We start from the raw sequence: 10,991 nt of genomic DNA, 5'->3' as shown, positions 1-10,991 counted from the left end.
GTTGCGTTCTTAACTGAGGGAGTACTCGGCAGGGAAACCTGTCGGGCTCGGTAGAACGTCGAGGTGGTCAGCCGGGGATTGCTTGGCGTTGGTACGTGAGTAACGTTCGGCCTAGGTGCATCCTTAGCCGAGGAGGGTACTCGGCAGGAAACCTGTCGGGCTCGGTAGAACGTCGAAGTGGTCGGCCGAGGATTGCTCGGCGTTGGTACGTGAGTAACGTTCGGCCTAGGTGCATCCTTAACCGAGGAGGGTACTCGGCAGGGAAACCTGTCGGCCTAGGTGCATCCTTAGCCGAGGAGGGTACTCGGCAGGGAAACCTGTCGGGCTCGGTAGAACGTCGAAGTGGTCGGCCGAGGGTTGCTCGGCGTTGGTGCGTGTCGATCGAGATCGAATTCTGCATCATTGCGGTCTACACATGCATAATATTGGATGAGGAAAAATAATGAAATAAGTTTTTTATTAATTAAGTGCCTCGTTAAAAACCTTGCCGACCCAAAACCCTCCTTAGGGACAAAAGAGTCGGTCAAGGAAAAGAGTGCACTAGTACATCAACTGTAATACATCTTTAGGTGAGTTGAGTTCCAAGTTCTAGGGATAGGCTTTCCGGACAGGTGCTCCAGCTTGAATGCTCCGTTATTCAGGTTGTGTCGGACTCGGAAGGGCCCATCCCAGTTTGGGGCGAGCTTCCCTTGCTTCGGATCTTTCCTCGCTTCGCTCGTGGCTCTCCAAACGAGATCTCCTTCTCGGAATGCTCGAGGCTTCACCTTGCTGTCGAACCTTCTCTTGTATCGTTGTTTGGTGGCCTCGGCCACAACCAGCGCTCGGTCTCGAACCTCTTCTATCGCGTCTAGGTTTGTTCGGAGTTCGGCTTCGTTGTTTGCCTCATCAAAGTGGGTTCGGCGGAATGACGGTTCCCCGATTTCCACTGGGATCATCGCATCGGATCCATAAGCCATGCGAAAAGGGGTCTCCTGCGTAGTCGATTGGGGGGTACATCGGTATGCCCAGAGCACCTCGGGTAGTTGCTCGGCCCATGCTCCCTTTGCCTCCCCTAGCCGTTTCTTTAATTCTGCCAGGATGACCTTGTTGGCCGACTCGGCCTGCCCATTTGTTTGTGGGTGTTCCACCGAGGTAAACTTGTGTTGTACTCCTAGGCCAGCCAGGAACTCGTTGAGTTTTCGATCGGTGAATTGAAGGCCGTTGTCGGTCACTAGTGTGTGAGGGACGCCGAAGCGGGTGATGATGTTTTTCCATAAGAATTTTTGAACCTGGAGGGCGGAGATGCATGCCAGGGGTTCGGCCTCAATCCACTTGGTAAACAAATCCACGGCTACGATGAGGAACTTGCATTGCCCCTTGGCGATCGGAAATGGTCCTAGTATGTCGGCTCCCCAGGTAGCGAATGGCCATGCGGGGGGGATGCAATGTAGTTGCTCGGCCGGCTGGTGGATTAGGTTCCCATGCTTCTGACACGGTAGACACTTCTTCACAAACGCTGCACAGTCGGTGCTCATGGTCGGCCAGTAGTATCCGGCCCGTAAGAGCTTGGAGACAGTTGTCCTTGCTCCTGAGTGCAGGCCGCAGATTCCCTCGTGCACCTCTCTCGTCACATAATCGGCTTCATGGGGGTCGAGACATTTTAGCAACGGGGTAGAGAAACCACGTTTGTACAGTTGCCCGGCAATGATAGTATATCTACTGGCTTGGGTTCGCAAACGTTTGGCCTCGCCCGGATCGTCTGGTGTGACCCCGTCAATGATGAAAGCTTTGATTTCGGCTCGCCAGTCTGGGGGATCTTTTGGTGCGGTGTGGTCGGCATCGACATTTGCTATCAATTCCGTGTCAACACTGGGGTGGTCGATCTCCTGTTGGATGATGGTTCTCAAGTGACCTGGTTTTTTGGTTGTGGCTAGCCTAGCCAACCGGTCGGCTCGAGTGTTGTTCTCTCGTGGGATGTGCTCGACCGACACCTCCTGGAAGTTTGACTTCAGCCCTTGATAAGTGTGGTAGTATTTCATCATCACGTGGTCCTTGACCTGGAAATTACCACCTACTTGTTCGGCCACAACCTTAGAATCGGTCAGACATTTGATTCTCGTCGCGCCCATGTCTTCGGCTAATCTGAGCCCGGCTATCAGGGCTTCGTACTCGGCCTGATTGTTGGAGGCTTTGAATCGAAAACGCAGGGATTGCTCCAATGTAATGCCCTTCGGCCCCTCTAAGATTACACCTGCTCCGCTCCCCTGGCTGTTTGAGGAGCCGTCCACGTGGAGGGTCCACCATTGTTCCTCGAAGTGGCCATGGGGGTGTAACTCGTTCACGAAGTCGGCCAGGCATTGCGCTTTGATCGGCCCTCTCGGCCTGTACGCAATGTCAAATTGCGAGAGTTCGACAGCCCATGCCATCATTGTCCCAGCGAGTTCGGGTTTTCCTAGGACTTTGGAAACCGGGCAATCGGTGTGCACGACCATTCGGTGGCTCTGAAAGTAGTGTCTCAAACGTCGGGAGGTATGTACCAATCCGAGAGCGACTTTTTCAATAAGTTGGTATCGGGTCTCGGAATCCTGAAGAAGTCGGCTAACGAAATAGACGGGAACCTGAGAGCCTCCCTTTTCTTGTACCAGAACCGAGCTGATTGCTTCGTCTGATACGGCTAAGTATACCAACAGCGGATTCGAACGGTCCGGTCTCGTCAGGGTCGGAGGGGTCGCCAAAGCTGTTTTCAATGCCGCGAAGGCCTCTTCGCACGATTCGTTCCAGGCGAAAGTCGACGCCTTTTTCAAGAGCTTCGTCATCGGACTGATTTTGTCGCCTAGCCGAGGGAGGAATCGGGACAGGGCAACCAGTCTTCCAAAGAGGCGCTGCAATTCCTTCAGGTTGCTCGGGCTCCGCATATCTATTACAGCTTGGCATTTGTCTCGGTTAGCTTCTATGCCTCTCGATGATAGCATAAAGCCGAGAAATTTACCTCCCTTAACCCCGAAAGTGCACTTCTCGGGGTTGAGTCGCATGTTATGTTTACGCAATGCTCCGAATGCTTCGCCGAGGTCGGCCGCGTGATCTTCCATAGGGGTGGCAAAATGGGCCGTGGCCCGCGGGCTGTCCCGCTGGCCCGCCAAAATTTGGCGGGCCGGGCCCATCATTTCAGCCCGCCAACCCGCCAAGCCCGCCCTGCCAAGCCCGCCCCGCCAAGCCCGCCAACCCGGCGGGCCAAATAGCGGGCTGGCCCGTCCCAACCCGCCAAGCCCGCATAAGTAATAGGCTTAATATAAAAAAAAAAAAACAGGCCCAACAAAGCCCATTTCCAGCCACCAAAGAGCAAAACCTAAATCAATTTCAGCCAAAGCCAACAGAGAACGTAAATGAATTTCATTCCAGCCGCAGCCACCGAAGGGTGAAGAGCATACCATTTCGCTTCGCGTGCTTTCTGCTTCGTCCAGAACCAGAACAAGTGATTCCTGTGTATTGCGCGTGCGTGTAAAAGTAAAACAGGTGATTCCTTTCGTGCATACCATCTCTAATTTTTTCTAATTTTTCCAATGATGCGTATACCCCCTGTTCTGGCTTCCACTACCGTGTAAATTTGGTCACCACTTAGGCGCTTTGTTTAATCACTGTTTGGCATAAATTTGAATGCATTTTTCACACGTAGTAAATCCATTGTTTTTGCACATGACTTTGGCTTCTTTGGGTTGGGGGTGTAGGGATGTTTGTCACCTGGTTTATATATAAATTTAGAGTTAAGCATGCCACCTGGTTTATTTTTTTTTTCATTTTTTTATTTAAACATAAATATATATATATATATATATATAGATTTTTTTTTTCAAAATATTTTTTGGCTAAACGGGCCGGCCCGCCAGCCCGCCAACCCATCCTTAGGCGGGGCGGGCCATCATTTTCAGCCCGTTTTTCATTGGCGGGCCAGCTGGCCCGGCCCGTTTTTGGCGGGCCATTGGCGGGGCGGGCCAAAACGGGGCGGGCTGGCCCGTTTTGCCACCCCTAATCTTCCATGGAGTTAGATTTCACCACCATATCGTCCACATAAATCTCGATGTTGCGGCCGATTTGATCTCGGAATACCTTGTCCATCAACCTCTGATAGGTTGCCCCAGCGTTCTTCAACCCGAATGGCATTACCTTGTAACAAAAATTGGCGCTTTCGGTGATGAACATCGTTTTTTCCTCGTCGGCCGGGTGCATTTTTATTTGGTTATAACCTGAATATGCATCCAAGAAGCTGAAGATTGCGTGCCCTGACGCATCGTCTACAAGCCGATCAATACAAGGGAGCGGGTATGCATCCTTCGGGCAGGCTTTATTGAGGTCGGTGTAGTCGGTACACATTCTCCATTTGCCATTTGACTTCTTGACCAGAACTACATTTGCCAGCCACGTGGTGTAGGTAACTTCTCGGATGAACTTTGCTTGCAATAGTTTTTGCACCTCAACATTTGCAGCCCTTCGTTTCTCGTCTCCCATTTTCCTTTTCTTTTGAGCTATCGGTCGGGCGTCTCGACATACTGCTAATCGGTGACACAAGAAACCAGGGTCTATCCCAGGCATGTCTGACGTCGTCCAAGCAAACAAGTCTTTGTTGTCTCGGACAGTTTGCCTGACTCGGTTTGCATCAGTTTCGCTCAACTGGGATCCTATTTGGGTGATTTGTTCGGGTGATCGGCCGAGCTGGAAAGGGACGAGGTCTTCGGCGGCCTCAATTCGTTCCACTTCCCCTAAACGAGGATCGAGGTCGATGCTCTCGGCTGTCTCCTGTCTAACCACGTTTACCCCTCTTGCTGTCGCGGGTGGCTCGGCCAGGGGTTGCACCTTCAGGCTAGAGAGGTAACACTCCCTTGTAGTTTTTTGGTCGGCATGCACGGTGATCACCTCCTGCTTATCCCTCGATGGAAATTTCATGCACAGGTGGGGGGTCGAAACAATGGCCCCCAACGTGTTGATCGAGGGTCGGCCCAGTAGAACATTGTACGACGTGTTGGCGTGTACCACGATGTATCGGATCCTGATCTCTCGGGAAGTCTTTTGGTCGAACCCGAAACGGGTATACAGGTCGATGCACCCTCTCGTCATCACTCTTTCGCCAGAAAAACCGACCAGGGGTTCGTGATATGGCTCTAAGCTCTCCTCGGGAATCCCTAGCTGCACCAAAGTATTCCAGTACAAGATGTCGGCGGAGCTCCCTTGGTCGACCAGGGTTTTCTTCACGATGCAGTTGTGCATCTCGACTGAAATCACCATAGGGTCGTCTTGGATGGGGTCGACACCACGAAAGTCTCGGTCCGAGAATGTGATGGTCGGCATCCTCGGTGCTTTCTGTTGGTTCACGGTATTTACATCTCGGACTGCCCGGAGGTGCCGCTTTCTAGCCGAAGAGGTGGAGCCTCCTCCGGCGAAACCCCCGGCGATCGTGTTTATTATCTTTCTCGGCCGAGTGTTGTCTTCTCTTGAATTTCGTGAATGATCTTTCCTTTCGGCCGAACGGGACCTGTGACGTCGATCTCTTGGTGGTGACGTTCGCCGACTGTATTCTTCGTCTCTCCCTCTTGGCCGGTGGTCTTGCGGTGAGACAAAGTTCTTCAGGTGACCTTGCTTGATAAGGTCCTCAAGCTTGTCCTTTAGCGCCGAGCATTCTTCCGTCGAGTGCCCCCGATTTCGGTGGAATCGGCACGCTTTCGCCTTGTCCGCTCTTGGGGGCGTGTTCGCTCTTTTTGGAATTATCAAGATTTCCGACGAAAGGGCTTGCTCCAATACCTTAGCCCTGCTAACGTTGAGGGGAGTGTACGTTGTGTATCGTGGTCCTCTCGGGGGGCGGGAATTTGAGGGGTCGGCATTGATCTTTTTTGTTGGTTCCCGGCTAGATTCCTTCCGGTTGTAATTCTCCTCGGCTCTAGCTTGATTTCTTGTTTCGGACAACTCCTCCATTTGCATGTATTTTTCAGCTCGGCGTCGGAGATCATTCATGTCCACAGGTGGCTTTTTGCATAAGCTATTGACGAACGGTCCCGGCATGAGGGCAGTGCTGAACCGGTCCAGCGCCACGGCTGGGTTGAGATCACCGATCTCCATGGCAATCCTGTTGAACCGGTCCATGAAACATCTCAGACTCTCTTTCTTCTCCTGACGCACTCCCGCTAAAGCCAACGAGGTCGTCCTGTACGGCTTGCTCGTCGCAAATTGCAAACGAGTCGATGGAAGAGTTCGGCAACCTGGTGAACCAGTTTAGAGCTCTTCCTTTCAGTGAGGTGGGAAATATTCGGCACAGGGCCGAGTCGTCTTGGGTGGAGAGAGTTGCCTGCGTCAGGAAAACATTTAGGTGTTCATCGGGGTCGGAAGTTCCGTCATATTTCTCAATTGGGAGGTTTTTCCAATGATCCATGAGGGTTGTTTCCATTATTCTCCGTGAAAAGGGATGTCTTAGGGAATGGACGGTGGTTTCAGCCCTGTTGGCTATCAATGAGGTGCTCGACATTCGAGTTACCGGCTCAGTCGGGGCGTGATAGGCAGATTCTTCCACGGCTGTGGGGGTGGACGGCACACAAGTTTGGTTCAGGTTCCGGAGTTCGGCATTCTGCCGCCGTAACTCGGCTAGCTCCTGGGCGTCAGCTTCTCTTTGCTTGCGTATGGTGGCCATTTCTTCCCGCAACGCGCGGAGGTCGTCTTGTAAATTTGGTTGGGTTTGATCAGTATTCGGCTGGACCTGCTGTATCACGGGTTCCGGTTGAGTTTGGGGCATTCTGTACGGGTAACACTCTTGGTTAGTCATGGCGGGATTGGCTTCGGTATTAACGTTGTGAGTCGGTTGGGTCGTTGTTGATTGTCCTTTGCGGGTCACTACCATATCTCGGTCTCAGTCGTAGAGTTAAGAAAGGGGCTGAAAACGTCTCTTCGGCCCCACGGTGGGCGCCAAATGTTCCTGTGTTAGGATACACACTCCAATTATCCTTGTTGTAGTAGGTCTGGTCTTGGGTCTCGGTCTTCTCGTTCAATCCGGGTGGTCCGAAGTGAGACGGGGGGGGGGGGTGCCTGCAAAGACACTCCAACGCTCAAGTAAGTACTCGGCGTAATAAATGCGGTAGGTCAAAAGTTAGTCACGTACCTCTCAGGGGTTCTATTTATAGGTGTTTGTGTTGGGCCGTGATTATGGGTTGGGCCCCGGGAAATTAGGGGACTGATCCGAAGTTTATGCTAATTAATTTATCCGTAATTAAGCCAGTAATGACGTTGACCTTGGCCGACCGTACCGATAAGTTCCGTACGTTCGTGTGGGGTCGGTGGTGTCGGGTACTCGGCGTGTTCGGGTACGCAAAGCGTTCGGATTGCTCGGCCTAGTCGGCACCATACGGTATAAATATAAAGTTATTAAGCGGTGTAATACTTAGTAAAAGTTACACCGATATCGTTTGAACCCTCCTCTCTCTCTCTCTCTATATATATATATATATATATATATATATATAAGTTATTTAATTTAGAATAGGTGGACGTGGGTGGGAGGATTATGGTTATCGGATTTAGGAGGAACTGAGGAAGAGAAGGAGTATATTGCACGCAGTGGCCAGGAAAGCAAAGCAACAAAGCCCTTCACGCGTGCGGGTCCACCTGTGGACCACTCCCGTCAATCACACGCCATACACCCTCAATTCCCTATTTTAATTTTACTATTCTATTTTCATTATTAACAATTTCTCATTTTATTATACCATATCACATCTCTCTTACCCCACACTCCCACCTTTTTTGCCATATTCATTGCTGTATTATTTTCTTCTACCCCTTATCGCTACTAATGTAAACCATAAAAAGAGGGTTTCGTTGGTGGGACATCTTCTTACTCTCTGCTTCTCTTTTAAGCTATGCTCATTAACACTTTATTACTTTTATTGATTCCATTACCCAAATTAAAGCAATATTACCTTTTCTCTCCTTCTCAAAAAAAATAAAAATAAAAAATCTCTTAAGGATAAATAACTTTTTATTGGTGCTTTATAAACTAATCCATTGGAGCAGAATGAGGAAGATCGATTGAGGATACGCGTAATTTTAGATTGTCATAGAATGCGGAATGTTCAAGAATCAAACTCCACTTTCACTGATCTGCCATTATTCCCTCTTCTTTAGCCAATTATTTTATGCGTAGTAATTTAATTTACCTTTGGTGGACAAGTTTGGAAAAGAAGGAAGGTGCATGTTATTGTTATCTATGCATATATGGGCCATTACCTTTTTTATTGACTTTACAGATTCATTTTCGGCGAATAACATTGACTTGGCGGTCTTCTTTTGCTCTAAGAAATTTTACCAGAAAAAGGAGTCCCACCTTTTGTATCATATCATATCAAATAATAAAACAACATAGCCAGGAAAAAAAAAGGTGTATTTAGGTTTGTAATTGGGGTTGTAAAGCAAGTTATAATTGGCCTCAACCAAGCTGAAAGATGCTTTATTTTGATGCTCAACATACTATATAATAAATATTATTAGTTGCACGAAATTCAACCCAGAAAGACCTGTAAGAGAATCGGGTGATTTGGATGGACCATGTAAAATCAAATTCATGAAAATGAAAAAGAATGGCCTACTAATCAGAAAGAGTAAGGAAAATTATTTAAATTCAGAATTTCTTTGCTAATTCTTTGTTAATAAATTAAAATTATCATATTGATGATTAGATGAGTTAATAGTTTTATATAATTGTTCAATAATTATTTTAATTATCCTAAATTCTATCACGTAAGGTGTAGCATTACTCAATAATGAGAAAATGTTTGGTCCCGCGGCCATTAACATTTAACGCAGAAAAGTTAAAGAGTAATTAGTCTCATGAACCTAACTGAAATGACCGATAGTTTAGTGGGTCTACTAAAAAAATTATATGTGGACCTAAATATTTATATAGCAATAATATCGTTAATTGAGTTAATAATCGCTAAGAAACTCTTGCTCCGTGTCGTTTATTTATTTGATAACATGTAATTAGTGCGCAATATTCATGTTGAGAGGCAATTGTCAAAATGTCATACATGTTAGTTGCTATTAGAGACTCAAATTGTTTGGTAAGAGCGTGTTGACCAATTCATTTAACCTAAATTTTCCTTTGAAGTTTTTTTTAATATAAATATTTTCATTTTCTCCAACTTATAAGATGTTATTTTTGGGAGTAATATTTATTGAACATAAATTTTACTATATATATATTATTTCCTTTTATTGTATGAGTAAAACTAACATGGGAATCGTCATCCACATTGGAATTTACCTTAGCTATACAAATAAATATTTAACATACATAAAATTATATGTTGGTCATGTTAAAATTATACATAATAGTATAATACACATTAAAATTCTTAATCGTAGAAGAATTTCTCTTAGTTGAGTTAGGTTCCACACATAAATACTTCACACGAAAATTTAAACGAAAACATTTCACACATGTTAACAAAATAAAAAGATGAATGTGTATATATATATATATATATATATATATATATATGCGGTGGGAAGATAAATAGATATTACTATTACTTTTTGAGCTGAAGTATGTCTACATTTAGTTTATTTTCTTATTAATTGTGTATTTGGTTGCACCACTAATTTGAACTTTGCATGCTAGTCTACGATTCCAAGCGTATGGGCCGGGATTCGCGTTTCTTTTAAGTCTTAACCACACCACGAATGTAGAAACGAGGTTTGAAATGAAAATACATGAAATAAGCAACCGGTTTAGACTTTAGCATAATTATTTTGACCAATATGATCCTAAATTCAGGATACGTAGGGCAACAATGTCGACCAATAGATAGCAAAATAAAGGTAGTGGACACGATATTTTCTATATTCCACTACTTAAACATGACTTTTTTTCCCCCGTAAAGAACCGTATTCATTTAGCGTATAATAATGAAAATAAAATAGGAGCCTTTTTATTTTTCCTCCCAATGCAGCCAATGTAGAATACTATACTTTGTGCGTATTTACATGACTTTCCCATACTGATAAAGATAAATAACTTGCGTTTTACGTATTTATGACATGGTTAGGGACGAATTCCATGGGCCCGCCGCCTCCCCCTTCCAAATTTCTTTTTGAAAACTTATGTTTTATATACAAATATAATCTAATGATTTAATTATGTATTACAAAAATATTGGATTTAACTTTGTTAGTAAAATATCGATTTAAATTAAAATAAATTGTTAATCTATAAATTATAGGTTAATTTAAAAGAGGATTTCAAGAAATATTGTAGATTAGATTTACATGCATTAACAGAATAAATCCAAAAACAAACAGTTAGTGCATATATTAAAAACAATAACCAACGTATTTTTTTTTTAATTTATTAATACAATGACATTTTTGTAATATAACCTCTTTTCTACATCTACCAGTGGACATTGGTTGATATGTAGGAAGAATTTATGAAAATATAGTGAATACAGATATGGGGGGAAGTGGTGATTCATTTGAAATTAAACCTAGGTCGCTCCCCCCGCATGCAAAAAACCCTAATTATGTTGTCTCAGTGATGCGCCTACAAGTCCATCAACAACACCTCTAACTCTCCAAATATCATATTGAGGCGACACAGACATAATTATGGAGTCAAGAAAAATGATGATCTCGTTTCCTATGTCTATCTAGTATCTATCTATCAATTAATCAATATATTCTTACTATAACTCTCACTCTCACCTCTCAACTCAACTAACCATTTTTCTCTCTCCTCTCACGCATATACGCACGAAACTAGAATTACTCTATTCGATTTATCTAAAGAACTAGTAGCAGTTACTAATAATGAATAAGGGGACGACAAAAACATAGGGCCATTTATGTGCTGCTGTTGCATTTCAACGAGTGCTAGCTAGCTAGAATTTGTATATGACTTAATAACTTTTATAATACAATATGGCTAACTTGTGTTCTGTTTTGTATATCATTATCAGAAGACAGCAAAAAATACGGTCGTT

This window comes from Cajanus cajan, chromosome 6, assembly GCF_000230855.2.
Source record: "Cajanus cajan strain Asha chromosome 6, NIPB_CcT2T_4, whole genome shotgun sequence".
NCBI lineage: Eukaryota > Viridiplantae > Streptophyta > Magnoliopsida > Fabales > Fabaceae > Cajanus > Cajanus cajan.
The sequence above is the reverse complement of the archived record's forward strand: the minus strand, read 5'-3'. Positions refer to the sequence as shown.